Source organism: Phalangium opilio, unplaced genomic scaffold (genome assembly GCF_054372755.1).
Source record: "Phalangium opilio isolate 3A_F unplaced genomic scaffold, DU_Popi_V2 ptg000209l_1, whole genome shotgun sequence".
NCBI classification, from domain to species: domain Eukaryota; kingdom Metazoa; phylum Arthropoda; class Arachnida; order Opiliones; family Phalangiidae; genus Phalangium; species Phalangium opilio.
The window spans coordinates 12,712,949-12,740,686 of NW_028324217.1; the positions used below are offsets into that span (position 1 = coordinate 12,712,949).

The 27,738-nt window shown below is 41.0% G+C and overlaps 10 non-coding genes across 10 annotated transcripts; 4 read left to right on the plus strand and 6 right to left on the minus strand.

Moving 5' to 3' along the window:
• Positions 1–4,946: 4,946 nt before the first annotated feature.
• On the plus strand, positions 4,947–5,019 carry TRNAT-GGU (transfer RNA threonine (anticodon GGU)). The gene has a single exon. It is a non-coding gene; the product is annotated as a tRNA-Thr (tRNA).
• A 2,253-nt stretch (positions 5,020–7,272) lies between these two features.
• TRNAT-GGU (transfer RNA threonine (anticodon GGU)) lies at positions 7,273–7,345 on the plus strand. The gene has a single exon. It is a non-coding gene; the product is annotated as a tRNA-Thr (tRNA).
• A 2,400-nt stretch (positions 7,346–9,745) lies between these two features.
• TRNAT-GGU (transfer RNA threonine (anticodon GGU)) lies at positions 9,746–9,818 on the plus strand. Its single transcript has one exon. It is a non-coding gene; the product is annotated as a tRNA-Thr (tRNA).
• Positions 9,819–12,218: 2,400 nt separating this feature from the next.
• TRNAT-GGU (transfer RNA threonine (anticodon GGU)) lies at positions 12,219–12,291 on the plus strand. Its single transcript has one exon. It is a non-coding gene; the product is annotated as a tRNA-Thr (tRNA).
• A 7,105-nt stretch (positions 12,292–19,396) lies between these two features.
• TRNAT-GGU (transfer RNA threonine (anticodon GGU)) lies at positions 19,397–19,469 on the minus strand. The gene has a single exon. It is a non-coding gene; the product is annotated as a tRNA-Thr (tRNA).
• A 2,604-nt stretch (positions 19,470–22,073) lies between these two features.
• Positions 22,074–22,146, minus strand: TRNAT-GGU (transfer RNA threonine (anticodon GGU)). Its single transcript has one exon. It is a non-coding gene; the product is annotated as a tRNA-Thr (tRNA).
• A 1,811-nt stretch (positions 22,147–23,957) lies between these two features.
• Positions 23,958–24,030, minus strand: TRNAD-GUC (transfer RNA aspartic acid (anticodon GUC)). The gene has a single exon. It is a non-coding gene; the product is annotated as a tRNA-Asp (tRNA).
• A 514-nt stretch (positions 24,031–24,544) lies between these two features.
• On the minus strand, positions 24,545–24,617 carry TRNAT-GGU (transfer RNA threonine (anticodon GGU)). Its single transcript has one exon. It is a non-coding gene; the product is annotated as a tRNA-Thr (tRNA).
• A 1,664-nt stretch (positions 24,618–26,281) lies between these two features.
• Positions 26,282–26,354, minus strand: TRNAD-GUC (transfer RNA aspartic acid (anticodon GUC)). The gene has a single exon. It is a non-coding gene; the product is annotated as a tRNA-Asp (tRNA).
• Positions 26,355–26,868: 514 nt separating this feature from the next.
• On the minus strand, positions 26,869–26,941 carry TRNAT-GGU (transfer RNA threonine (anticodon GGU)). Its single transcript has one exon. It is a non-coding gene; the product is annotated as a tRNA-Thr (tRNA).
• Positions 26,942–27,738: the final 797 nt, after the last annotated feature.

Genomic DNA, 27,738 nt, shown 5'->3' on the forward strand with positions numbered 1-27,738 from the left:
CTCGAACCACCAACCTTTCGGTTAACAGCCGAACGCGCTTACCATTGAGCCACGGAAGCTCGGAACTTAAATGGTTGTCAGGTATTGTGGAAAGTTATGACTTTTCACGCTACATCTGAGACCCCACAACATCTCTTCCGGGTGGGCTCGAACCACCAACCTTTCGGTTAACAGCCGAACGCGCTAACCACTGTGCCACGGAAGCCCAAAAATTAAATGGCCGTCAGGTATTGTGGAAAAACTCTGACTTTTTACGTCACATCTGAGACCTCACAACACTGCTCCCGGGTGGGTTCGAACCATCAACCTTTTGAATAACAGCTGAGCGCGCTAACCATTGCTCCAAGGAAGCTCAGAAATTAACTGGTTGTCAGGTATTGTGGAAAAGTTATGACTTTTCACGCTACATCTGAGACCCCACAACACCTCTCCTGGGTGGGCCCGAACCACCAACCTTTCGGTTAACAGCCGAACGCGCTAACCATTGCGCCACGGAAGCCCAAAAATTAAATGGTCGTCAGGTATTGTGGAAAAACTCCGACTTTTTACGTCACATCTGAGACCTCACAACACTGCTCCCGGGTGGGCTCGAACCACCAACCTTTTGAATAACAGCTGAGCGCGCTAACCATTGCGCCACGAAAGCTCAGAAATTAAATGGTTGTCAGGTATTGTGGAAAAGTTATGACTTTTCACGCTACATCTGAGACCACACAACACCTCTCCCTGGTGGGCTCGAACCACCAACCTTTCGGTTAACAGCCGAACGCGCTTACCATTGAGCCACGGAAGCTCGGAACTTAAATGGTTGTCAGGTATTGTGGAAAAGTTATGACTTTTCACGCTACATCTGAGACCCCACAACACCTCTCCTGGGTGGGCCCGAACCACCAACCTTTCGGTTAACAGCCGAACGCGCTAACCATTGCGCCACGGAAGCCCAAAAATTAAATGGTCGTCAGGTATTGTGGAAAAACTCCGACTTTTTACGTCACATCTGAGACCTCACAACACTGCTCCCGGGTGGGCTCGAACCACCAACCTTTTGAATAACAGCTGAGCGCGCTAACCATTGCGCCACGGAAGCTCAGAAATTAAATGGTTGTCAGGTATTGTGGAAAAGTTATGACTTTTCACGCTACATCTGAGACCACACAACACCTCTCCCTGGTGGGCTCGAACCACCAACCTTTCGGTTAACAGCCGAACGCGCTTACCATTGAGCCACGGAAGCTCGGAACTTAAATGGTTGTCAGGTATTGTGGAAAAGTTATGACTTTTCACGCTACATCTGAGACCCCACAACACCTCTCCTGGGTGGGCCCGAACCACCAACCTTTCGGTTAACAGCCGAACGCGCTAACCATTGCGCCACGGAAGCCCAAAAATTAAATGGTCGTCAGGTATTGTGGAAAAACTCCGACTTTTTACGTCACATCTGAGACCTCACAACACTGCTCCCGGGTGGGCTCGAACCACCAACCTTTTGAATAACAGCTGAGCGCGCTAACCATTGCTCCAAGGAAGCTCAGAAATTAACTGGTTGTCAGGTATTGTGGAAAAGTTATGACTTTTCACGCTACATCTGAGACCCCACAACACCTCTCCTGGGTGGGCCCGAACCACCAACCTTTCGGTTAACAGCCGAACGCGCTAACCATTGCGCCACGGAAGCCCAAAAATTAAATGGTCGTCAGGTATTGTGGAAAAACTCCGACTTTTTACGTCACATCTGAGACCTCACAACACTGCTCCCGGGTGGGCTCGAACCACCAACCTTTTGAATAACAGCTGAGCGCGCTAACCATTGCGCCACGGAAGCTCAGAAATTAAATGGTTGTCAGGTATTGTGGAAAAGTTATGACTTTTCACGCTACATCTGAGACCACACAACACCTCTCCCTGGTGGGCTCGAACCACCAACCTTTCGGTTAACAGCCGAACGCGCTTACCATTGAGCCACGGAAGCTCGGAACTGTGTTGTGAGGTCTCAGATGTGACGTAAAAAGTTTATTTATTTCATGTTTACATTAGATTCGTTTCATAAGGGCCTAAGTCAACTAGCGACTTTTTAGCCCTGCTTCGCATAGATTTTTATAACAAAACAAATAATGAAATTCTAGTAGTTAAAACTGATAATAAATTAATAAATAAATTAATTTAAAAACAAAGTTAATAATAAAAACAAAGTTTAAATCAAAAAATCAAAAAAGTTGAGCCTATTATATTATTTCGATTAATTGAATCTTAAACAGCTAATCCAAATTGAAGAGGGTTATTATCATAAAGGGTTTATTATCTAGGAGGTCCCAATTTAAATTCTTATCAGTTTTAATAATATATGTTCTTTTAGTTTGAATTTGAATAGTTTAATATTATCCAAATCTCGTATTTCTTGGGGAAGGGTGTTAAATAGGTAATATCCTATTGGATAGAATCCCGTTGGATCGAATTCAAATTTCTAAAATTGTAGCCAAATTTAAAACAATTTATAGCCCAAAGAGCGATTTTCTACTGAATGGGAATATTTAAATGGAAGAGCTTTCGACTGAATGGGATGGGTTTACGCATATAAAATCATAGCGTTTTCCTTGAGTTGCCGGGCTCCAGTAGCGCAATGGATAAAGTGATTTGGATGATCGAAGAAGTTAAGCAGCATCGAGCGCCGTCAGTACTTGGGAGGGAGATCTCTTAATGGTAAGGTTAGATTACGTTAGGTATGGTTAGGTTAGGGTTAGACAATTTCCAAAAATGGAAGTTATTTTCTGAAATTTATTGAAGAATGTTATTGGTGAACACATATTATTTTCTGCAGTATCAAGAAGTTTAATAAGAAAATCAATTTTATTTTTAGGTTAGGTTAGGTTAGGTTAGGTTAGGTTAAGTTTGGTTAGTTTTGGTTAGGTTTGGTTAGGTTTGGTTAGGTCAGGTTAGGTTAGGTTAGGTTAGGTTAGGTTAGGTTAGGTTAGTTTAGGTTAGGTTAGTTTAGGTTAGGTTAGGTTAGGTTTGGTTAGGTTTGGTTAGGTTAGGTTAGGTTAGGTTTGGTTAGGTTTGGTTAGGTTAGGTTAGGTTAGGTTAGGTTAAGTTAAGTTAGGTTAGGTTAGGTTAGGTTAGTTTAGGTTAGGTTTGGATAGTTTTGGTTAGGTTTGGTTAGGTCAGGTTAGGTTAGGTTTGGTCAGGTTAGGTTAGGTTAGGTTAGGTTAGTTTAGGTTAGGTTAGGTTTGGTTAGGTTTGGTTAGGTTAGGTTAGGTTTGGTTAGGTTAGGTTAGGTTAGGTTAGGTTAGGTTAGGTTAGGTTAGGTTAGGTCAGGTTAGGTTTGGTTAGGTTTGGTTTGGTATGGTTTGGTTAGGTTTGGTTTGGTTTGGTTTGGTTTGGTTTGGTTTGGTTAGGTTTGGTTTGGTTAGGTTAGGGTTGGTTTGGTTTGGTTAGGTTTGGTTTGGTTTGGTTAGGTTTGGTTTGGTTTGGTTAGGTTTGGTTAGGTTTGGTTAGGTTTGGTTAGGTTTGGTTAGGTGTGGTTAGGTTTGGTTAGGTTTGGTTAGGTTTGGTTAGGTTAGGTTAGGTTAGGTTAGGTTAGTAATATTTTATAAATCATTTAACAATGTTACGCCTTTTCCAAAATATTGAAATTTAGCTTCATTGACTTCTCAAATAATATGCCTTTTCCAAAACATTACTGTTATGTTAGGTTAGGTTTGGTTTGGTTTGGTTAGGTTAGGTTAGGTTAGTAATATTTTATAATTCATTTAACAATGTTACGCCTTTTCCAAAATATTGATGTTTAGCTTCATTGACTTCTCAAATTATATGCCTTTTCCAAAACATTACTTCTATGTTAACTTAGGTTTGGTTAAATTAGGTTAGTAATAATTTATAAATCATTTAACAATGTTACGCCTTTTCCAAAATATTGAAATTTAGCTTCATGGACTTCTCCAAAAATATGCCTTTTCCAAAACATTACTGTTATATTAGGTTACGTTTGGTTTAGTATTTTCTGCAACAACAAGAAGTTTAATAGGAAAATCAATAGAAAAATAGGATTGAAAGGAAAATTCATGATTGGAAAACCGCCCAAATTGCGGTATTCGGTCTAATGGGATTCGGTCGAACGAGACATTCGATCCAATGGTATTCGACTCAATGGTAGACAATCGTTAAATAACATCGGACCCATATAAAATACGGAATTTAATTTTTTCGAGGTGTTACACTTGCTTACACTAAGTGTATCTTTAGACCTAGTATAAACGATTTTGTTAGCTCTGATCGTAAAGAAGGAATTCGTTAATTAATCTCTATATAATAATGTTAATGTTACAAAGTTTACTACTTCGCTTATTTTTAACAGACGAGACTTTTCGAAGAGAGGTTCCGTATGAGCAAGGAAAGGAACATTATAAATATTTCTTATGGTGCGTTTTTGGATAATTTGTATTCTCTTAATGTTATGATTAGTAGTCCAACCCCAGATGGATATCCCGTATGTAAGGGCTGAGTAGAATAAGGAGTAGTAAATTTCAAATAGTGTAGCTCTCGGGACTAAGTTTTTGCAGTGATGTATTAGTCCACAGGCTTTAGCTAGTCCCTTACATACCATGTCGACTTGAATATTCCATTTTAAGTTTTCATTTAGCCAAATCCCCATGTATTTATAATTTGTGACTCGTTTAAGAATACGACTATTAATAGTAACCTTTTCGTAAGTGTTTTTGTCGTTGCTGTTGTTGGAGAATATGATATATTCCGTTTTGTCTGTGTCAGAGTTTTTCCACAATACCTGACGAACGTTTAACTTTTGGGCTTCCGTAGCGCAATGGTTAGCGCGTTCAGCTGCTAACCGAAAGCTTGGTGGTTTGAGCCCACCCGGGAGAGATGTTGTGGGGTCTCAGATGTAACGTAAAAAGTCAAAGTTTTTCCAGAATACCTGACGAACATTTAATTTTTGGGCTTCCGTGGCGCAATGGTTAGCGCGTTCAGCTGGTAACCGAAAGGTTGGTGGTTCGAGCCCACCCGGGAGAGGTGTTGTGAAGTCTCAGATGTAGCGTGAAAAGTCATAACTTTTCCACAATACCTGACAACCATTTAACTTCTGAGCTTCCGTGGCTCAATGGTTAGCGCGTTCGGCTGTTAACTAATAGTTTGGTGGTTCGAGTCTATCCGGGAGCGGTTTTGTGAGGTCTCAGATGTAACGTAAAATGTCAGAGTTTTTTCCACAATACCTGACGAACGTTTAATTTTTGGGCTTCCGTAGCGAAATGGTTAGCGCGTTCGGCTGTTAACCGAAAGGTTGTTGGTTCGAGCCCACCCAGGAGAGGTGTTGTGGGGTCTCAGATGTAGCGTGAAAAGTCATAACTTTTCCACAATACCTGACAACCATTTAATTTCCGAGCTTCCGTGGCTCAATGGTTAGCGCGTTCGGCTGTTAACCGAAAGGTTGGTGGTTCGAGCCCACCCGGGAGCAGTGTTGTGTGGTCCCAGATGTGACGTAAAAAGTCGGAGATTTTCCACAATACCTGACGACCATTCAATTTTTGGGCTTCCGTTGCGCAATGGTTAGCGCGTTCGGCTGTTAACCGAAAGGTTAGTGGTTCGGGCCCACCCAGGATAGGTGTTGTGGGGTCTCAGATGTAGCGTGAAAAGTCATAACTTTTCCACAATACCTGACAACCATTTAATTTCTGAGCTTCCTTGGAGCAATGGTTAGCGCGCTCAGCTGTTATTCAAAAGGTTGGTGGTTCGAGCCCACCCGGGAGCAGTGTTGTGAGGTCTCAGATGTGACGTAAAAAGTCAGAGTTTTTCCACAATACCTGACGACCATTTAATTTTTCGCCTTCCGTGGCTCACTGGTTAGCGTGTTCGGCTGTTAACCGAAAGGTTGGTGGTTCGAGCCCACCCGGGAGAGGTGTTGTGGGGTCTCAGATGTAACGTAAAATGTCAGAGTTTTTCCACAATACCTGACGGCCATTTAATTTTTTGGCTTCCGTGGCGCAATGGTTAGCGCGTTCGGCTGTTAACCGAAAGGTTGGTGGTTCGAGCCCAACCAGGAACTGTGTTGTGAGGTCTCAGATGTGACGTAAAAAGTTTATTTATTTCATGTTTACATTAGATTCGTTTCATAAGGGCCTAAGTCAACTAGCGACTTTTTAGCCCTGCTTCGCATAGATTTTTATAACAAAACAAATAATAAAATTCTAGTAGTTAAAACTGATAATAAATTAATAAATAAATTAATTTAAAAACAAAGTTAATAATAAAAACAAAGTTTAAATCAAAAAATCAAAAAAGTTGAGCCTATTATATTATTTCGATTAATTGAATCTTAAACAGCTAATCCAAATTGAAGAGGGTTATTATCATAAAGGGTTTATTATCTAGGAGGTCCCAATTTAAATTCTTATCAGTTTTAATAATATATGTTCTTTTAGTTTGAATTTGAATAGTTTAATATTATCCAAATCTCGTATTTCTTGGGGAAGGGTGTTAAATAACATCGGACCCATATAAAATACGGAATTTAATTTTTTCGAGGTGTTACACTTGCTTACTTTAAGTGTATCTTTAGACCTAGTATAAACGATTTTGTTAGCTCTGATCGTAAAGAAGGAATTCGTTAATTAATCTCTATATAATAATGTTAATGTTACAAAGTTTACTACTTCGCTTATTTTTAACAGACGAGACTTTTCGAAGAGAGGTTCCGTATGAGCAAGGAAAGGAACATTATAAATATTTCTTATGGTGCGTTTTTGGATAATTTGTATTCTCTTAATGTTATGATTAGTAGTCCAACCCCAGATGGATATCCCGTATGTAAGGGCTGAGTAGAATAAGGAGTAGTAAATTTCAAATAGTGTAGCTCTCGGGACTAAGTTTTTGCAGTGATGTATTAGTCCACAGGCTTTAGCTAGTCCCTTACATACCATGTCGACTTGAATATTCCATTTTAAGTTTTCATTTAGCCAAATCCCCATGTATTTATAATTTGTGACTCGTTTAAGAATACGACTATTAATAGTAACCTTTTCGTAAGTGTTTTTGTCGTTGCTGTTGTTGGAGAATATGATATATTCCGTTTTGTCTGTGTCAGAGTTTTTCCACAATACCTGACGAACGTTTAACTTTTGGGCTTCCGTAGCGCAATGGTTAGCGCGTTCAGCTGCTAACCGAAAGCTTGGTGGTTTGAGCCCACCCGGGAGAGATGTTGTGGGGTCTCAGATGTAACGTAAAAAGTCAAAGTTTTTCCAGAATACCTGACGAACATTTAATTTTTGGGCTTCCGTGGCGCAATGGTTAGCGCGTTCAGCTGGTAACCGAAAGGTTGGTGGTTCGAGCCCACCCGGGAGAGGTGTTGTGAAGTCTCAGATGTAGCGTGAAAAGTCATAACTTTTCCACAATACCTGACAACCATTTAATTTCTGAGCTTCCGTGGCGCAATGGTTAGCGCGTTTACCTGTTAACCGAAAGGTTGGTGGTTCGAGCCCACCCGGGAGAGGTGTAATGGGGTCTCAGATGTAGCGTGAAAAGTCATAACTTTTCCACAATACCTGACAACCATTTAACTTCTGAGCTTCCGTGGCTCAATGGTTAGCGCGTTCGGCTGTTAACTAATAGTTTGGTGGTTCGAGTCTATCCGGGAGCGGTTTTGTGAGGTCTCAGATGTAACGTAAAATGTCAGAGTTTTTTCCACAATACCTGACGAACGTTTAATTTTTGGGCTTCCGTAGCGAAATGGTTAGCGCGTTCGGCTGTTAACCGAAAGGTTGTTGGTTCGAGCCCACCCAGGAGAGGTGTTGTGGGGTCTCAGATGTAGCGTAAAAAGTCATAACTTTTCCACAATACCTGACAACCATTTAATTTCCGAGCTTCCGTGGCTCAATGGTTAGCGCGTTCGGCTGTTAACCGAAAGGTTGGTGGTTCGAGCCCACCCGGGAGCAGTGTTGTGTGGTCCCAGATGTGACGTAAAAAGTCGGAGATTTTCCACAATACCTGACGACCATTCAATTTTTGGGCTTCCGTTGCGCAATGGTTAGCGCGTTCGGCTGTTAACCGAAAGGTTAGTGGTTCGGGCCCACCCAGGATAGGTGTTGTGGGGTCTCAGATGTAGCGTGAAAAGTCATAACTTTTCCACAATACCTGACAACCATTTAATTTCTGAGCTTCCTTGGAGCAATGGTTAGCGCGCTCAGCTGTTATTCAAAAGGTTGGTGGTTCGAGCCCACCCGGGAGCAGTGTTGTGAGGTCTCAGATGTGACGTAAAAAGTCAGAGTTTTTCCACAATACCTGACGACCATTTAATTTTTCGCCTTCCGTGGCTCACTGGTTAGCGTGTTCGGCTGTTAACCGAAAGGTTGGTGGTTCGAGCCCACCCGGGAGAGGTGTTGTGGGGTCTCAGATGTAACGTAAAATGTCAGAGTTTTTCCACAATACCTGACGGCCATTTAATTTTTTGGCTTCCGTGGCGCAATGGTTAGCGCGTTCGGCTGTTAACCGAAAGGTTGGTGGTTCGAGCCCAACCAGGAACTGTGTTGTGAGGTCTCAGATGTGACGTAAAAAGTTTATTTATTTCATGTTTACATTAGATTCGTTTCATAAGGGCCTAAGTCAACTAGCGACTTTTTAGCCCTGCTTCGCATAGATTTTTATAACAAAACAAATAATAAAATTCTAGTAGTTAAAACTGATAATAAATTAATAAATAAATTAATTTAAAAACAAAGTTAATAATAAAAACAAAGTTTAAATCAAAAAATCAAAAAAGTTGAGCCTATTATATTATTTCGATTAATTGAATCTTAAACAGCTAATCCAAATTGAAGAGGGTTATTATCATAAAGGGTTTATTATCTAGGAGGTCCCAATTTAAATTCTTATCAGTTTTAATAATATATGTTCTTTTAGTTTGAATTTGAATAGTTTAATATTATCCAAATCTCGTATTTCTTGGGGAAGGGTGTTAAATAACATCGGACCCATATAAAATACGGAATTTAATTTTTTCGAGGTGTTACACTTGCTTACTTTAAGTGTATCTTTAGACCTAGTATAAACGATTTTGTTACCTCTGATCGTAAAGAAGGAATTCGTTAATTAATCTCTATATAATAATGTTAATGTTACAAAGTTTACTACTTCGCTTATTTTTAACAGACGAGACTTTTCGAAGAGAGGTTCCGTATGAGCAAGGAAAGGAACATTATAAATATTTCTTATGGTGCGTTTTTGGATAATTTGTATTCTCTTAATGTTATGATTAGTAGTCCAACCCCAGATGGATATCCCGTATGTAAGGGCTGAGTAGAATAAGGAGTAGTAAATTTCAAATAGTGTAGCTCTCGGGACTAAGTTTTTGCAGTGATGTATTAGTCCACAGGCTTTAGCTAGTCCCTTACATACCATGTCGACTTGAATATTCCATTTTAAGTTTTCATTTAGCCAAATCCCCATGTATTTATAATTTGTGACTCGTTTAAGAATACGACTATTAATAGTAACCTTTTCGTAAGTGTTTTTGTCGTTGCTGTTGTTGGAGAATATGATATATTCCGTTTTGTCTGTGTCAGAGTTTTTCCACAATACCTGACGAACGTTTAACTTTTGGGCTTCCGTAGCGCAATGGTTAGCGCGTTCAGCTGCTAACCGAAAGCTTGGTGGTTTGAGCCCACCCGGGAGAGATGTTGTGGGGTCTCAGATGTAACGTAAAAAGTCAAAGTTTTTCCAGAATACCTGACGAACATTTAATTTTTGGGCTTCCGTGGCGCAATGGTTAGCGCGTTCAGCTGGTAACCGAAAGGTTGGTGGTTCGAGCCCACCCGGGAGAGGTGTTGTGAAGTCTCAGATGTAGCGTGAAAAGTCATAACTTTTCCACAATACCTGACAACCATTTAATTTCTGAGCTTCCGTGGCGCAATGGTTAGCGCGTTTACCTGTTAACCGAAAGGTTGGTGGTTCGAGCCCACCCGGGAGAGGTGTAATGGGGTCTCAGATGTAGCGTGAAAAGTCATAACTTTTCCACAATACCTGACAACCATTTAACTTCTGAGCTTCCGTGGCTCAATGGTTAGCGCGTTCGGCTGTTAACTAATAGTTTGGTGGTTCGAGTCTATCCGGGAGCGGTTTTGTGAGGTCTCAGATGTAACGTAAAATGTCAGAGTTTTTTCCACAATACCTGACGAACGTTTAATTTTTGGGCTTCCGTAGCGAAATGGTTAGCGCGTTCGGCTGTTAACCGAAAGGTTGTTGGTTCGAGCCCACCCAGGAGAGGTGTTGTGGGGTCTCAGATGTAGCGTAAAAAGTCATAACTTTTCCACAATACCTGACAACCATTTAATTTCCGAGCTTCCGTGGCTCAATGGTTAGCGCGTTCGGCTGTTAACCGAAAGGTTGGTGGTTCGAGCCCACCCGGGAGCAGTGTTGTGTGGTCCCAGATGTGACGTAAAAAGTCGGAGATTTTCCACAATACCTGACGACCATTCAATTTTTGGGCTTCCGTTGCGCAATGGTTAGCGCGTTCGGCTGTTAACCGAAAGGTTAGTGGTTCGGGCCCACCCAGGATAGGTGTTGTGGGGTCTCAGATGTAGCGTGAAAAGTCATAACTTTTCCACAATACCTGACAACCATTTAATTTCTGAGCTTCCTTGGAGCAATGGTTAGCGCGCTCAGCTGTTATTCAAAAGGTTGGTGGTTCGAGCCCACCCGGGAGCAGTGTTGTGAGGTCTCAGATGTGACGTAAAAAGTCAGAGTTTTTCCACAATACCTGACGACCATTTAATTTTTCGCCTTCCGTGGCTCACTGGTTAGCGTGTTCGGCTGTTAACCGAAAGGTTGGTGGTTCGAGCCCACCCGGGAGAGGTGTTGTGGGGTCTCAGATGTAACGTAAAATGTCAGAGTTTTTCCACAATACCTGACGGCCATTTAATTTTTTGGCTTCCGTGGCGCAATGGTTAGCGCGTTCGGCTGTTAACCGAAAGGTTGGTGGTTCGAGCCCAACCAGGAACTGTGTTGTGAGGTCTCAGATGTGACGTAAAAAGTTTATTTATTTCATGTTTACATTAGATTCGTTTCATAAGGGCCTAAGTCAACTAGCGACTTTTTAGCCCTGCTTCGCATAGATTTTTATAACAAAACAAATAATAAAATTCTAGTAGTTAAAACTGATAATAAATTAATAAATAAATTAATTTAAAAACAAAGTTAATAATAAAAACAAAGTTTAAATCAAAAAATCAAAAAAGTTGAGCCTATTATATTATTTCGATTAATTGAATCTTAAACAGCTAATCCAAATTGAAGAGGGTTATTATCATAAAGGGTTTATTATCTAGGAGGTCCCAATTTAAATTCTTATCAGTTTTAATAATATATGTTCTTTTAGTTTGAATTTGAATAGTTTAATATTATCCAAATCTCGTATTTCTTGGGGAAGGGTGTTAAATAACATCGGACCCATATAAAATACGGAATTTAATTTTTTCGAGGTGTTACACTTGCTTACTTTAAGTGTATCTTTAGACCTAGTATAAACGATTTTGTTACCTCTGATCGTAAAGAAGGAATTCGTTAATTAATCTCTATATAATAATGTTAATGTTACAAAGTTTACTACTTCGCTTATTTTTAACAGACGAGACTTTTCGAAGAGAGGTTCCGTATGAGCAAGGAAAGGAACATTATAAATATTTCTTATGGTGCGTTTTTGGATAATTTGTATTCTCTTAATGTTATGATTAGTAGTCCAACCCCAGATGGATATCCCGTATGTAAGGGCTGAGTAGAATAAGGAGTAGTAAATTTCAAATAGTGTAGCTCTCGGGACTAAGTTTTTGCAGTGATGTATTAGTCCACAGGCTTTAGCTAGTCCCTTACATACCATGTCGACTTGAATATTCCATTTTAAGTTTTCATTTAGCCAAATCCCCATGTATTTATAATTTGTGACTCGTTTAAGAATACGACTATTAATAGTAACCTTTTCGTAAGTGTTTTTGTCGTTGCTGTTGTTGGAGAATATGATATATTCCGTTTTGTCTGTGTCAGAGTTTTTCCACAATACCTGACGAACGTTTAACTTTTGGGCTTCCGTAGCGCAATGGTTAGCGCGTTCAGCTGCTAACCGAAAGCTTGGTGGTTTGAGCCCACCCGGGAGAGATGTTGTGGGGTCTCAGATGTAACGTAAAAAGTCAAAGTTTTTCCAGAATACCTGACGAACATTTAATTTTTGGGCTTCCGTGGCGCAATGGTTAGCGCGTTCAGCTGGTAACCGAAAGGTTGGTGGTTCGAGCCCACCCGGGAGAGGTGTTGTGAAGTCTCAGATGTAGCGTGAAAAGTCATAACTTTTCCACAATACCTGACAACCATTTAATTTCTGAGCTTCCGTGGCGCAATGGTTAGCGCGTTTACCTGTTAACCGAAAGGTTGGTGGTTCGAGCCCACCCGGGAGAGGTGTAATGGGGTCTCAGATGTAGCGTGAAAAGTCATAACTTTTCCACAATACCTGACAACCATTTAACTTCTGAGCTTCCGTGGCTCAATGGTTAGCGCGTTCGGCTGTTAACTAATAGTTTGGTGGTTCGAGTCTATCCGGGAGCGGTTTTGTGAGGTCTCAGATGTAACGTAAAATGTCAGAGTTTTTTCCACAATACCTGACGAACGTTTAATTTTTGGGCTTCCGTAGCGAAATGGTTAGCGCGTTCGGCTGTTAACCGAAAGGTTGTTGGTTCGAGCCCACCCAGGAGAGGTGTTGTGGGGTCTCAGATGTAGCGTAAAAAGTCATAACTTTTCCACAATACCTGACAACCATTTAATTTCCGAGCTTCCGTGGCTCAATGGTTAGCGCGTTCGGCTGTTAACCGAAAGGTTGGTGGTTCGAGCCCACCCGGGAGCAGTGTTGTGTGGTCCCAGATGTGACGTAAAAAGTCGGAGATTTTCCACAATACCTGACGACCATTCAATTTTTGGGCTTCCGTTGCGCAATGGTTAGCGCGTTCGGCTGTTAACCGAAAGGTTAGTGGTTCGGGCCCACCCAGGATAGGTGTTGTGGGGTCTCAGATGTAGCGTGAAAAGTCATAACTTTTCCACAATACCTGACAACCATTTAATTTCTGAGCTTCCTTGGAGCAATGGTTAGCGCGCTCAGCTGTTATTCAAAAGGTTGGTGGTTCGAGCCCACCCGGGAGCAGTGTTGTGAGGTCTCAGATGTGACGTAAAAAGTCAGAGTTTTTCCACAATACCTGACGACCATTTAATTTTTCGCCTTCCGTGGCTCACTGGTTAGCGTGTTCGGCTGTTAACCGAAAGGTTGGTGGTTCGAGCCCACCCGGGAGAGGTGTTGTGGGGTCTCAGATGTAACGTAAAATGTCAGAGTTTTTCCACAATACCTGACGGCCATTTAATTTTTTGGCTTCCGTGGCGCAATGGTTAGCGCGTTCGGCTGTTAACCGAAAGGTTGGTGGTTCGAGCCCAACCAGGAACTGTGTTGTGAGGTCTCAGATGTGACGTAAAAAGTTTATTTATTTCATGTTTACATTAGATTCGTTTCATAAGGGCCTAAGTCAACTAGCGACTTTTTAGCCCTGCTTCGCATAGATTTTTATAACAAAACAAATAATAAAATTCTAGTAGTTAAAACTGATAATAAATTAATAAATAAATTAATTTAAAAACAAAGTTAATAATAAAAACAAAGTTTAAATCAAAAAATCAAAAAAGTTGAGCCTATTATATTATTTCGATTAATTGAATCTTAAACAGCTAATCCAAATTGAAGAGGGTTATTATCATAAAGGGTTTATTATCTAGGAGGTCCCAATTTAAATTCTTATCAGTTTTAATAATATATGTTCTTTTAGTTTGAATTTGAATAGTTTAATATTATCCAAATCTCGTATTTCTTGGGGAAGGGTGTTAAATAACATCGGACCCATATAAAATACGGAATTTAATTTTTTCGAGGTGTTACACTTGCTTACTTTAAGTGTATCTTTAGACCTAGTATAAACGATTTTGTTACCTCTGATCGTAAAGAAGGAATTCGTTAATTAATCTCTATATAATAATGTTAATGTTACAAAGTTTACTACTTCGCTTATTTTTAACAGACGAGACTTTTCGAAGAGAGGTTCCGTATAAGCAAGGAAAGGAACATTATAAATATTTCTTATGGTGCGTTTTTGGATAATTTGTATTCTCTTAATGTTATGATTAGTAGTCCAACCCCAGATGGATATCCCGTATGTAAGGGCTGAGTAGAATAAGGAGTAGTAAATTTCAAATAGTGTAGCTCTCGGGACTAAGTTTTTGCAGTGATGTATTAGTCCACAGGCTTTAGCTAGTCCCTTACATACCATGTCGACTTGAATATTCCATTTTAAGTTTTCATTTAGCCAAATCCCCATGTATTTATAATTTGTGACTCGTTTAAGAATACGACTATTAATAGTAACCTTTTCGTAAGTGTTTTTGTCGTTGCTGTTGTTGGAGAATATGATATATTCCGTTTTGTCTGTGTCAGAGTTTTTCCACAATACCTGACGAACGTTTAACTTTTGGGCTTCCGTAGCGCAATGGTTAGCGCGTTCAGCTGCTAACCGAAAGCTTGGTGGTTTGAGCCCACCCGGGAGAGATGTTGTGGGGTCTCAGATGTAACGTAAAAAGTCAAAGTTTTTCCAGAATACCTGACGAACATTTAATTTTTGGGCTTCCGTGGCGCAATTGTTAGCGCGTTCAGCTGGTAACCGACAGGTTGGTGGTTCGAGCCCACCCGGGAGAGGTGTTGTGAAGTCTCAGATGTAGCGTGAAAAGTCATAACTTTTCCACAATACCTGACAACCATTTAATTTCTGAGCTTCCGTGGCGCAATGGTTAGCGCGTTTACCTGTTAACCGAAAGGTTGGTGGTTCGAGCCCACCCGGGAGAGGTGTAATGGGGTCTCAGATGTAGCGTGAAAAGTCATAACTTTTCCACAATACCTGACAACCATTTAACTTCTGAGCTTCCGTGGCTCAATGGTTAGCGCGTTCTGCTGTTAACTAATAGTTTGGTGGTTCGAGTCTATCCGGGAGCGGTTTTGTGAGGTCTCAGATGTAACGTAAAATGTCAGAGTTTTTTCCACAATACCTGACGAACGTTTAATTTTTGGGCTTCCGTAGCGCAATGGTTAGCGTTTTCAGCGGTGAACCGAAAGTTTGGTGGTTCGAGACCACCCGGGAGAGATGTTGTGGGGTCTCAGATGTAGCGTGAAAAGTCATAACTTTTCCACAATACCTGACAACCATTTAATTTCCGAGCTTCCGTGGCTCAATGGTTAGCGCGTTCGGCTGTTAACCGAAAGGTTGGTGGTTCGAGCCCACCCGGGAGCAGTGTTGTGTGGTCCCAGATGTGACGTAAAAAGTCGGAGATTTTCCACAATACCTGACGACCATTCAATTTTTGGGCTTCCGTTGCGCAATGGTTAGCGCGTTCGGCTGTTAACCGAAAGGTTAGTGGTTCGGGCCCACCCAGGATAGGTGTTGTGGGGTCTCAGATGTAGCGTGAAAAGTCATAACTTTTCCACAATACCTGACAACCATTTAATTTCTGAGCTTCCTTGGAGCAATGGTTAGCGCGCTCAGCTGTTATTCAAAAGGTTGGTGGTTCGAGCCCACCCGGGAGCAGTGTTGTGAGGTCTCAGATGTGACGTAAAAAGTCAGAGTTTTTCCACAATACCTGACGACCATTTAATTTTTCGCCTTCCGTGGCTCACTGGTTAGCGTGTTCGGCTGTTAACCGAAAGGTTGGTGGTTCGAGCCCACCCGGGAGAGGTGTTGTGGGGTCTCAGATGTAACGTAAAATGTCAGAGTTTTTCCACAATACCTGACGGCCATTTAATTTTTTGGCTTCCGTGGCGCAATGGTTAGCGCGTTCGGCTGTTAACCGAAAGGTTGGTGGTTCGAGCCCAACCAGGAACTGTGTTGTGAGGTCTCAGATGTGACGTAAAAAGTTTATTTATTTCATGTTTACATTAGATTCGTTTCATAAGGGCCTAAGTCAACTAGCGACTTTTTAGCCCTGCTTCGCATAGATTTTTATAACAAAACAAATAATAAAATTCTAGTAGTTAAAACTGATAATAAATTAATAAATAAATTAATTTAAAAACAAAGTTAATAATAAAAACAAAGTTTAAATCAAAAAATCAAAAAAGTTGAGCCTATTATATTATTTCGATTAATTGAATCTTAAACAGCTAATCCAAATTGAAGAGGGTTATTATCATAAAGGGTTTATTATCTAGGAGGTCCCAATTTAAATTCTTATCAGTTTTAATAATATATGTTCTTTTAGTTTGAATTTGAATAGTTTAATATTATCCAAATCTCGTATTTCTTGGGGAAGGGTGTTAAATAACATCGGACCCATATAAAATACGGAATTTAATTTTTTCGAGGTGTTACACTTGCTTACTTTAAGTGTATCTTTAGACCTAGTATAAACGATTTTGTTAGCTCTGATCGTAAAGAAGGAATTCGTTAATTAATCTCTATATAATAATGTTAATGTTACAAAGTTTACTACTTCGCTTATTTTTAACAGACGAGACTTTTCGAAGAGAGGTTCCGTATGAGCAAGGAAAGGAACATTATAAATATTTCTTATGGTGCGTTTTTGGATAATTTGTATTCTCTTAATGTTATGATTAGTAGTCCAACCCCAGATGGATATCCCGTATGTAAGGGCTGAGTAGAATAAGGAGTAGTAAATTTCAAATAGTGTAGCTCTCGGGACTAAGTTTTTGCAGTGATGTATTAGTCCACAGGCTTTAGCTAGTCCCTTACATACCATGTCGACTTGAATATTCCATTTTAAGTTTTCATTTAGCCAAATCCCCATGTATTTATAATTTGTGACTCGTTTAAGAATACGACTATTAATAGTAACCTTTTCGTAAGTGTTTTTGTCGTTGCTGTTGTTGGAGAATATGATATATTCCGTTTTGTCTGTGTCAGAGTTTTTCCACAATACCTGACGAACGTTTAACTTTTGGGCTTCCGTAGCGCAATGGTTAGCGCGTTCAGCTGCTAACCGAAAGCTTGGTGGTTTGAGCCCACCCGGGAGAGATGTTGTGGGGTCTCAGATGTAACGTAAAAAGTCAAAGTTTTTCCAGAATACCTGACGAACATTTAATTTTTGGGCTTCCGTGGCGCAATTGTTAGCGCGTTCAGCTGGTAACCGACAGGTTGGTGGTTCGAGCCCACCCGGGAGAGGTGTTGTGAAGTCTCAGATGTAGCGTGAAAAGTCATAACTTTTCCACAATACCTGACAACCATTTAATTTCTGAGCTTCCGTGGCGCAATGGTTAGCGCGTTTACCTGTTAACCGAAAGGTTGGTGGTTCGAGCCCACCCGGGAGAGGTGTAATGGGGTCTCAGATGTAGCGTGAAAAGTCATAACTTTTCCACAATACCTGACAACCATTTAACTTCTGAGCTTCCGTGGCTCAATGGTTAGCGCGTTCTGCTGTTAACTAATAGTTTGGTGGTTCGAGTCTATCCGGGAGCGGTTTTGTGAGGTCTCAGATGTAACGTAAAATGTCAGAGTTTTTTCCACAATACCTGACGAACGTTTAATTTTTGGGCTTCTGTAGCGCAATGGTTAGCGTTTTCAGCGGTGAACCGAAAGTTTGGTGGTTCGAGACCACCCGGGAGAGATGTTGTGGGGTCTCAGATGTAACGTAAAAAGTCAAAGTTTTTCCAGAATACCTGATGAACATTTAATTTTTGGGCTTCCGTGGAGCAATGGTTAGCGCGTTCACCTGTTAACCGAAAGATTGCTGGTTCGAGCCCACCCGGGAGAGGTGTTGTGAAGTCTCAGATGTAGCGTGAAAAGTCATAACTTTTCCACAATACCTGACAACAAAAGTAATATAAGAAACCTCCCTTCGGGAGGAAAGTATACAAAGGCGAATTTTTCCCGATACATCCTCGTACCGCGAATGTCCCCGCGCATTTATACGGCCGTAAACAATGTTTAAAAAATAGGGCCGGGCCGCGTAAAGCGTAGGAATACATTCTCTGATCTCGCGATTGCGTCGGCTGCTTAAGTTAAGTCAATTTCACAGACTCATGGTAATTTTAAACTATTCCAATGAAAAAATCCATGCAGCATTATTAGATTTTGATGATAATCAATCATTAATAAACAGGCAGTGACTCGATAAAAGGATTTTCATAGGTCTTTGCGTAAAATTTGAATTAAACCCTTACCTTGCCAAGGTATATGACTAACACTATACATACATAGATTTTAAAATGGCGTTATTATCTCGAAAATTTATTCTTGTATTCATAATTTTCATCTTCTTCTTGGCTTTACAACAAACTAGATTTTCGTTTTGAAATAACCGTATGGGAATATTTATGAACAAAATCAGGAATCTTCAATTTCTTTACGACAGACGGCTAAGCAGACTACACTAGTTTGAAGCGAGCCTTTTTCCTCTTTCCCTTTCCAACGACCATATCAAAGGACTAAGATCTACAGTACCTTGTCCGTGAGCAATAGTGTCTGAATATGGTATTTGGCGGTTCGAGGATGTCTCGCGTGTTTTAACGTTATGCCTATGGCGTCTTGTATACTTCCCTCCCGTAGGGAGGTTTCTTATATTACTTCTGCTGACAACCATTTAATATCTGAGCTTCCGCGGCTCAATGGTTAGCGCGTTCGGCTGTTAACCGAAAGTATGGTGGTTCGAGCCCAACCGGGAACTGTGTTGTGAGGTCTCAGATGTGACGTAAAAAGTCAGAGTTTTTCCACAATACCTGACGAGCAAGTAATTTTTGGGCTTCCGTGGCGCAATGGTTTGCGCGTTCAGCTGTTAACCGAAAGGTTGGTGGTTCGAGCCCACCCGGGAGAGATGTTGTGGGGTCTCAGATGTAACGTAAAAAGTCAAAGTTTTTCCAGAATACCTGACGAACATTTAATTTTTGGGCTTCCGTGGCGCAATGGTTAGCGCGTTCACCTGTTTACCGAAAGGTTGGTGGTTCGAGCCCACCCAGGAGAGGTGTAATGGGGTCTCAGATGTAGCGTGAAAAGTCATAACTTTTCCTCAATACCTGACAGCCATTTAATTTCTGAGCTTCCGTGGCTCGGTTAACAGCCGAACGCGCTAACCATTGCGCCACGGAAGCCCAAAAATTAAATGTTCGTCAGATATTGTGGAAAAAACTCTGACATTTTACGTTACATCTGAGACCTCACAACACCGCTCCCGGATAGACTCGAACCACCAACCTATTAGTTAAAAGCCGTACGCGCTAACCATTGCGCCACGGATGCCAAAAAATTAAATGGTCGTCAGGTATTGATCGATCACGTGTTGTGGAAAAGTTATGACTTTTCACGCTACATCTGAGACTTCACAACACCTCTCCCGGGTGGGCTCGAACCACCAACCTTTCGGTTACCAGCTGAACGCGCTAACCATTGCGCCACGGAAGCCCAAAAATTAAATGTTCGTCAGGTATTCTGGAAATTTTTTGACTTTTTACGTTACATCTGAGACCCCACAACATCTCTCCCGGGTTGGCTCGAACCTTCAACCTTTCGGTTATCAGCTGAACGCGCTAACCATTGCGCCACGGATGCCCAAAAATTAAACGTTCGTCAGGTATTGTGGAAAAACTCTGACTTTTTACGTCACATCTGAGACCTCACAACACAGTTCCTGGTTGGGCTCGAACCACCAACCTTTCGGTTAACAGCCGAAGGCGCTAACCAATGCGCCACGGAAGCCCAAAAATTAAATGTTCGTCAGGTATTGTGGAAAAATTCTGCCACATTACGTTACATCTGAGACCTCACAACACCGCTCCCGGATAGACTCGAACCACCAACCTATTAGATAACAGCCGAACGCGCGAACCATTGAGCCACGGAAGCTCAGAAATTAAATGGCTGTCAGGTATTGAGGAAAAGTTATGACTTTTCACGCTACATCTGAGACCCCATTACACGTCTCCTGGGTGGGCTCGAACCACCAACCTTTCGGTAAACAGGTGAACGCGCTAACCATTGCGCCACGGAAGCCCAAAAATTAAATGTTCGTCAGGTATTCTGGAAAAAATTTGACTTTTTACGTTACATCTGAGACCCCACAACATCTCTCCCGGGTGGGCTCGAACCACCAACCTTTCGGTTAACAGCTGAACGCGCAAACCATTGCGCCACGGAAGCCCAAAAATTACTTGCTCGTCAGGTATTGTGGAAAAACTCTGACTTTTTACGTCACATCTGAGACCTCACAACACAGTTCCCGGTTGGGCTCGAACCACCATACTTTCGGTTAACAGCCGAACGCGCTAACCATTGAGCCGCGGAAGCTCAGGTATTAAATGGTTGTTACGTATTGTGGAAATGTTTTGACTTTTTACGCTACATTTGAGACCCCACAACACCTCTCCTGGATGGGCTCGAAACACCAACCTTTCGGTTAACAGTTGAACGCGCAAACCATTGCGCCACGGAAGCCCAAAAATTAAATGTTCGTCAGGTAATGTGGAAAAACTCTGACTTTTTACGTCACATCTGAGACCTCACAAAACCGCTCCAAGATGGGCGCGAACCACCAACCTTTCGGTTACCAGCTGAACGCGCTAACCATTGGGCCACGGAAGCTCAGAAATTAAAAGGTTGTCAGCAGAAGTAATATAAGAAACCTCCCTACGGGAGGGAAGTATACAAGACGCCATAGGCATAACGTTAAAACACGCGAGACATCCTCGAACCGCCAAATACCATATTCAGACACTATTGCTCACGGACAAGGTACTGTAGATCTTAGTCCTTTGATATGGTCGTTGGAAAGGGAAAGAGGAAAAAGGCTCGCTTCAAACTAGTGTAGTCTGCTTAGCCGTCTGTCGTAAAGAAATTGAAGATTCCTGATTTTGTTCATAAATATTCCCATACGGTTATTTCAAAACGAAAATCTAGTTTGTTGTAAAGCCAAGAAGAAGATGAAAATTATGAATACAAGAATAAATTTTCGAGATAATAACGCCATTTTAAAATCTATGTATGTATAGTGTTAGTCATATACCTTGGCAAGGTAAGGGTTTAATTCAAATTTTACGCAAAGACCTATGAAAATCCTTTTATCGAGTCACTGCCTATTTATTAATGATTGATTATCATCAAAATCTAATAATGCTGCATGGATTTTTTCATTGGAATAGTTTAAAATTACCATGAGTCTGTGAAATTGACTTAACTTAAGCAGCCGACGCAATCGCGAGATCAGAGAATGTATTCCTACGCTTTACGCGGCCCGGCCCTATTTTTTAAACTTTGTTTACGGCCGTATAAATGCGCGGGGACATTCGCGGTACGAGGATGTATCGGGAAAAATTCGCCTTTGTATACTTTCCTCCCGAAGGGAGGTTTCTTATATTACTTTTGTTGTCAGGTATTGTGGAAAAGTTATGACTTTTCACGCTACATCTGAGACTTCACAACACCTCTCCCGGGTGGGCTCGAACCAGAAACCTTTCGGTTAACAGGTGAACGCGCTAACCATTGCTCCACGGAAGCCCAAAAATTAAATGTTCGTCAGGTATTCTGGAAAAACTTTGACTTTTTACGTTACATCTGAGACCCCACAACATCTCTCCCGGGTGGTCTCGAACCACCAAACTTTCGGTTCACCGCTGAAAACGCTAACCATTGCGCTACGGAAGCCCAAAAATTAAACGTTCGTCAGGTATTGTGGAAAAAACTCTGACATTTTACGTTACATCTGAGACCTCACAAAACCGCTCCCGGATAGACTCGAACCACCAAACTATTAGTTAACAGCCGAACGCGCTAACCATTGAGCCACGGAAGCTCAGAAGTTAAATGGTTGTCAGGTATTGTGGAAAAGTTATGACTTTTCACGCTACATCTGAGACCCCATTACACCTCTCCCGGGTGGGCTCGAACCACCAACCTTTCGGTTAACAGGTAAACGCGCTAACCATTGCGCCACGGAAGCTCAGAAATTAAATGGTTGTCAGGTATTGTGGAAAAGTTATGACTTTTCACGCTACATCTGAGACTTCACAACACCTCTCCCGGGTGGGCTCGAACCACCAACCTGTCGGTTACCAGCTGAACGCGCTAACCATTGCGCCACGGAAGCCCAAAAATTAAATGTTCGTCAGGTATTCTGGAAAAACTTTGACTTTTTACGTTACATCTGAGACCCCACAACATCTCTCCCGGGTGGGCTCAAACCACCAAGCTTTCGGTTAGCAGCTGAACGCGCTAACCATTGCGCTACGGAAGCCCAAAAGTTAAACGTTCGTCAGGTATTGTGGAAAAACTCTGACACAGACAAAACGGAATATATCATATTCTCCAACAACAGCAACGACAAAAACACTTACGAAAAGGTTACTATTAATAGTCGTATTCTTAAACGAGTCACAAATTATAAATACATGGGGATTTGGCTAAATGAAAACTTAAAATGGAATATTCAAGTCGACATGGTATGTAAGGGACTAGCTAAAGCCTGTGGACTAATACATCACTGCAAAAACTTAGTCCCGAGAGCTACACTATTTGAAATTTACTACTCCTTATTCTACTCAGCCCTTACATACGGGATATCCATCTGGGGTTGGACTACTAATCATAACATTAAGAGAATACAAATTATCCAAAAACGCACCATAAGAAATATTTATAATGTTCCTTTCCTTGCTCATACGGAACCTCTCTTCGAAAAGTCTCGTCTGTTAAAAATAAGCGAAGTAGTAAACTTTGTAACATTAACATTATTATATAGAGATTAATTAACGAATTCCTTCTTTACGATCAGAGCTAACAAAATCGTTTATACTAGGTCTAAAGATACACTTAGTGTAAGCAAGTGTAACACCTCGAAAAAATTAAATTCCGTATTTTATATGGGTCCGATGTTATTTAACACCCTTCCCCAAGAAATACGAGATTTGGATAATATTAAACTATTCAAATTCAAACTAAAAGAACATATATTATTAAAACTGATAAGAATTTAAATTGGGACCTCCTAGATAATAAACCCTTTATGATAATAACCCTCTTCAATTTGGATTAGCTGTTTAAGATTCAATTAATCGAAATAATATAATAGGCTCAACTTTTTTGATTTTTTGATTTAAACTTTGTTTTTATTATTAACTTTGTTTTTAAATTAATTTATTTATTAATTTATTATCAGTTTTAACTACTAGAATTTTATTATTTGTTTTGTTATAAAAATCTATGCGAAGCAGGGCTAAAAAGTCGCTAGTTGACTTAGGCCCTTATGAAACGAATCTAATGTAAACATGAAATAAATAAACTTTTTACGTCACATCTGAGACCTCACAACACAGTTCCTGGTTGGGCTCGAACCACCAACCTTTCGGTTAACAGCCGAACGCGCTAACCATTGCGCCACGGAAGCCAAAAAATTAAATGGCCGTCAGGTATTGTGGAAAAACTCTGACATTTTACGTTACATCTGAGACCCCACAACACCTCTCCCGGGTGGGCTCGAACCACCAACCTTTCGGTTAACAGCCGAACACGCTAACCAGTGAGCCACGGAAGGCGAAAAATTAAATGGTCGTCAGGAATTGTGGAAAAACTCTGACTTTTTACGTCACATCTGAGACCTCACAACACTGCTCCCGGGTGGGCTCGAACCACCATCCTTTTGAATAACAGCTGAGCGCGCTAACCATTGCTCCAAGGAAGCTCAGAAATTAAATGGTTGTCAGGTATTGTGGAAAAGTTATGACTTTTCACGCTACATCTGAGACCCCACAACACCTATCCTGGGTGGGCCCGAACCACTAACCTTTCGGTTAACAGCCGAACGCGCTAACCATTGCGCAACGGAAGCCCAAAAATTGAATGGTCGTCAGGTATTGTGGAAAATCTCCGACTTTTTACGTCACATCTGGGACCACACAACACTGCTCCCGGGTGGGCTCGAACCACCAACCTTTCGGTTGACAGCCGAACGCGCTAACCATTGAGCCACGGAAGCTCGGAAATTAAATGGTTGTCAGGTATTGTGGAAAAGTTATGACTTTTCACGCTACATCTGAGACCCCACAACACCTCTCCTGGGTGGGCTCGAACCAACAACTTCGGTTAACAGCCGAACGCGCTAACCATTTCGCTACGGAAACCCAAAAATTAAACGTTCGTCAGGTATTGTGGAAAAAACTCTGACATTTTACGTTACATCTGAGACCTCACAAAACCGCTCCCGGATAGACTCGAACCACCAAACTATTAGTTAACAGCCGAACGCGCTAACCATTGAGCCACGGAAGCTCAGAAGTTAAATGGTTGTCAGGTATTGTGGAAAAGTTATGACTTTTCACGCTACATCTGAGACCCCATTACACCTCTCCCGGGTGGGCTCGAACCACCAACCTTTCGGTTAACAGGTAAACGCGCTAACCATTGCGCCACGGAAGCTCAGAAATTAAATGGTTGTCAGGTATTGTGGAAAAGTTATGACTTTTCACGCTACATCTAAGACTTCACAACACCTCTCCCGGGTGGGCTCGAACCACCAACCTTTCGGTTACCAGCTGAACGCGCTAACCATTGCGCTACGGAAGCCCAAAAGTTAAACGTTCGTCAGGTATTGTGGAAAAACTCTGACACAGACAAAACGGAATATATCATATTCTCCAACAACAGCAACGACAAAAACACTTACGAAAAGGTTACTATTAATAGTCGTATTCTTAAACGAGTCACAAATTATAAATACATGGGGATTTGGCTAAATGAAAACTTAAAATGGAATATTCAAGTCGACATGGTATGTAAGGGACTAGCTAAAGCCTGTGGACTAATACATCACTGCAAAAACTTAGTCCCGAGAGCTACACTATTTGAAATTTACTACTCCTTATTCTACTCAGCCCTTACATACGGGATATCCATCTGGGGTTGGACTACTAATCATAACATTAAGAGAATACAAATTATCCAAAAACGCACCATAAGAAATATTTATAATGTTCCTTTCCTTGCTCATACGGAACCTCTCTTCGAAAAGTCTCGTCTGTTAAAAATAAGCGAAGTAGTAAACTTTGTAACATTAACATTATTATATAGAGATTAATTAACGAATTCCTTCTTTACGATCAGAGCTAACAAAATCGTTTATACTAGGTCTAAAGATACACTTAGTGTAAGCAAGTGTAACACCTCGAAAAAATTAAATTCCGTATTTTATATGGGTCCGATGTTATTTAACACCCTTCCCCAAGAAATACGAGATTTGGATAATATTAAACTATTCAAATTCAAACTAAAAGAACATATATTATTAAAACTGATAAGAATTTAAATTGGGACCTCCTAGATAATAAACCCTTTATGATAATAACCCTCTTCAATTTGGATTAGCTGTTTAAGATTCAATTAATCGAAATAATATAATAGGCTCAACTTTTTTGATTTTTTGATTTAAACTTTGTTTTTATTATTAACTTTGTTTTTAAATTAATTTATTTATTAATTTATTATCAGTTTTAACTACTAGAATTTTATTATTTGTTTTGTTATAAAAATCTATGCGAAGCAGGGCTAAAAAGTCGCTAGTTGACTTAGGCCCTTATGAAACGAATCTAATGTAAACATGAAATAAATAAACTTTTTACGTCACATCTGAGACCTCACAACACAGTTCCTGGTTGGGCTCGAACCACCAACCTTTCGGTTAACAGCCGAACGCGCTAACCATTGCGCCACGGAAGCCAAAAAATTAAATGGCCGTCAGGTATTGTGGAAAAACTCTGACATTTTACGTTACATCTGAGACCCCACAACACCTCTCCCGGGTGGGCTCGAACCACCAACCTTTCGGTTAACAGCCGAACACGCTAACCAGTGAGCCACGGAAGGCGAAAAATTAAATGGTCGTCAGGAATTGTGGAAAAACTCTGACTTTTTACGTCACATCTGAGACCTCACAACACTGCTCCCGGGTGGGCTCGAACCACCATCCTTTTGAATAACAGCTGAGCGCGCTAACCATTGCTCCAAGGAAGCTCAGAAATTAAATGGTTGTCAGGTATTGTGGAAAAGTTATGACTTTTCACGCTACATCTGAGACCCCACAACACCTATCCTGGGTGGGCCCGAACCACTAACCTTTCGGTTAACAGCCGAACGCGCTAACCATTGCGCAACGGAAGCCCAAAAATTGAATGGTCGTCAGGTATTGTGGAAAATCTCCGACTTTTTACGTCACATCTGGGACCACACAACACTGCTCCCGGGTGGGCTCGAACCACCAACCTTTCGGTTGACAGCCGAACGCGCTAACCATTGAGCCACGGAAGCTCGGAAATTAAATGGTTGTCAGGTATTGTGGAAAAGTTATGACTTTTCACGCTACATCTGAGACCCCACAACACCTCTCCTGGGTGGGCTCGAACCAACAACTTCGGTTAACAGCCGAACGCGCTAACCATTTCGCTACGGAAACCCAAAAATTAAACGTTCGTCAGGTATTGTGGAAAAAACTCTGACATTTTACGTTACATCTGAGACCTCACAAAACCGCTCCCGGATAGACTCGAACCACCAAACTATTAGTTAACAGCCGAACGCGCTAACCATTGAGCCACGGAAGCTCAGAAGTTAAATGGTTGTCAGGTATTGTGGAAAAGTTATGACTTTTCACGCTACATCTGAGACCCCATTACACCTCTCCCGGGTGGGCTCGAACCACCAACCTTTCGGTTAACAGGTAAACGCGCTAACCATTGCGCCACGGAAGCTCAGAAATTAAATGGTTGTCAGGTATTGTGGAAAAGTTATGACTTTTCACGCTACATCTAAGACTTCACAACACCTCTCCCGGGTGGGCTCGAACCACCAACCTTTCGGTTACCAGCTGAACGCGCTAACCATTGCGCTACGGAAGCCCAAAAGTTAAACGTTCGTCAGGTATTGTGGAAAAACTCTGACACAGACAAAACGGAATATATCATATTCTCCAACAACAGCAACGACAAAAACACTTACGAAAAGGTTACTATTAATAGTCGTATTCTTAAACGAGTCACAAATTATAAATACATGGGGATTTGGCTAAATGAAAACTTAAAATGGAATATTCAAGTCGACATGGTATGTAAGGGACTAGCTAAAGCCTGTGGACTAATACATCACTGCAAAAACTTAGTCCCGAGAGCTACACTATTTGAAATTTACTACTCCTTATTCTACTCAGCCCTTACATACGGGATATCCATCTGGGGTTGGACTACTAATCATAACATTAAGAGAATACAAATTATCCAAAAACGCACCATAAGAAATATTTATAATGTTCCTTTCCTTGCTCATACGGAACCTCTCTTCGAAAAGTCTCGTCTGTTAAAAATAAGCGAAGTAGTAAACTTTGTAACATTAACATTATTATATAGAGATTAATTAACGAATTCCTTCTTTACGATCAGAGCTAACAAAATCGTTTATACTAGGTCTAAAGATACACTTAGTGTAAGCAAGTGTAACACCTCGAAAAAATTAAATTCCGTATTTTATATGGGTCCGATGTTATTTAACGATTGTCTACCATTGAGTCGAATCCCATTGGATCGAATGTCTCGTTCGACCGAATCCCATTAGACCGAATACCGCAATTTGGGCGGTTTTCCAATCATGAATTTTCCTTTCAATCCTATTTTTCTATTGATTTTCCTATTAAACTTCTTGT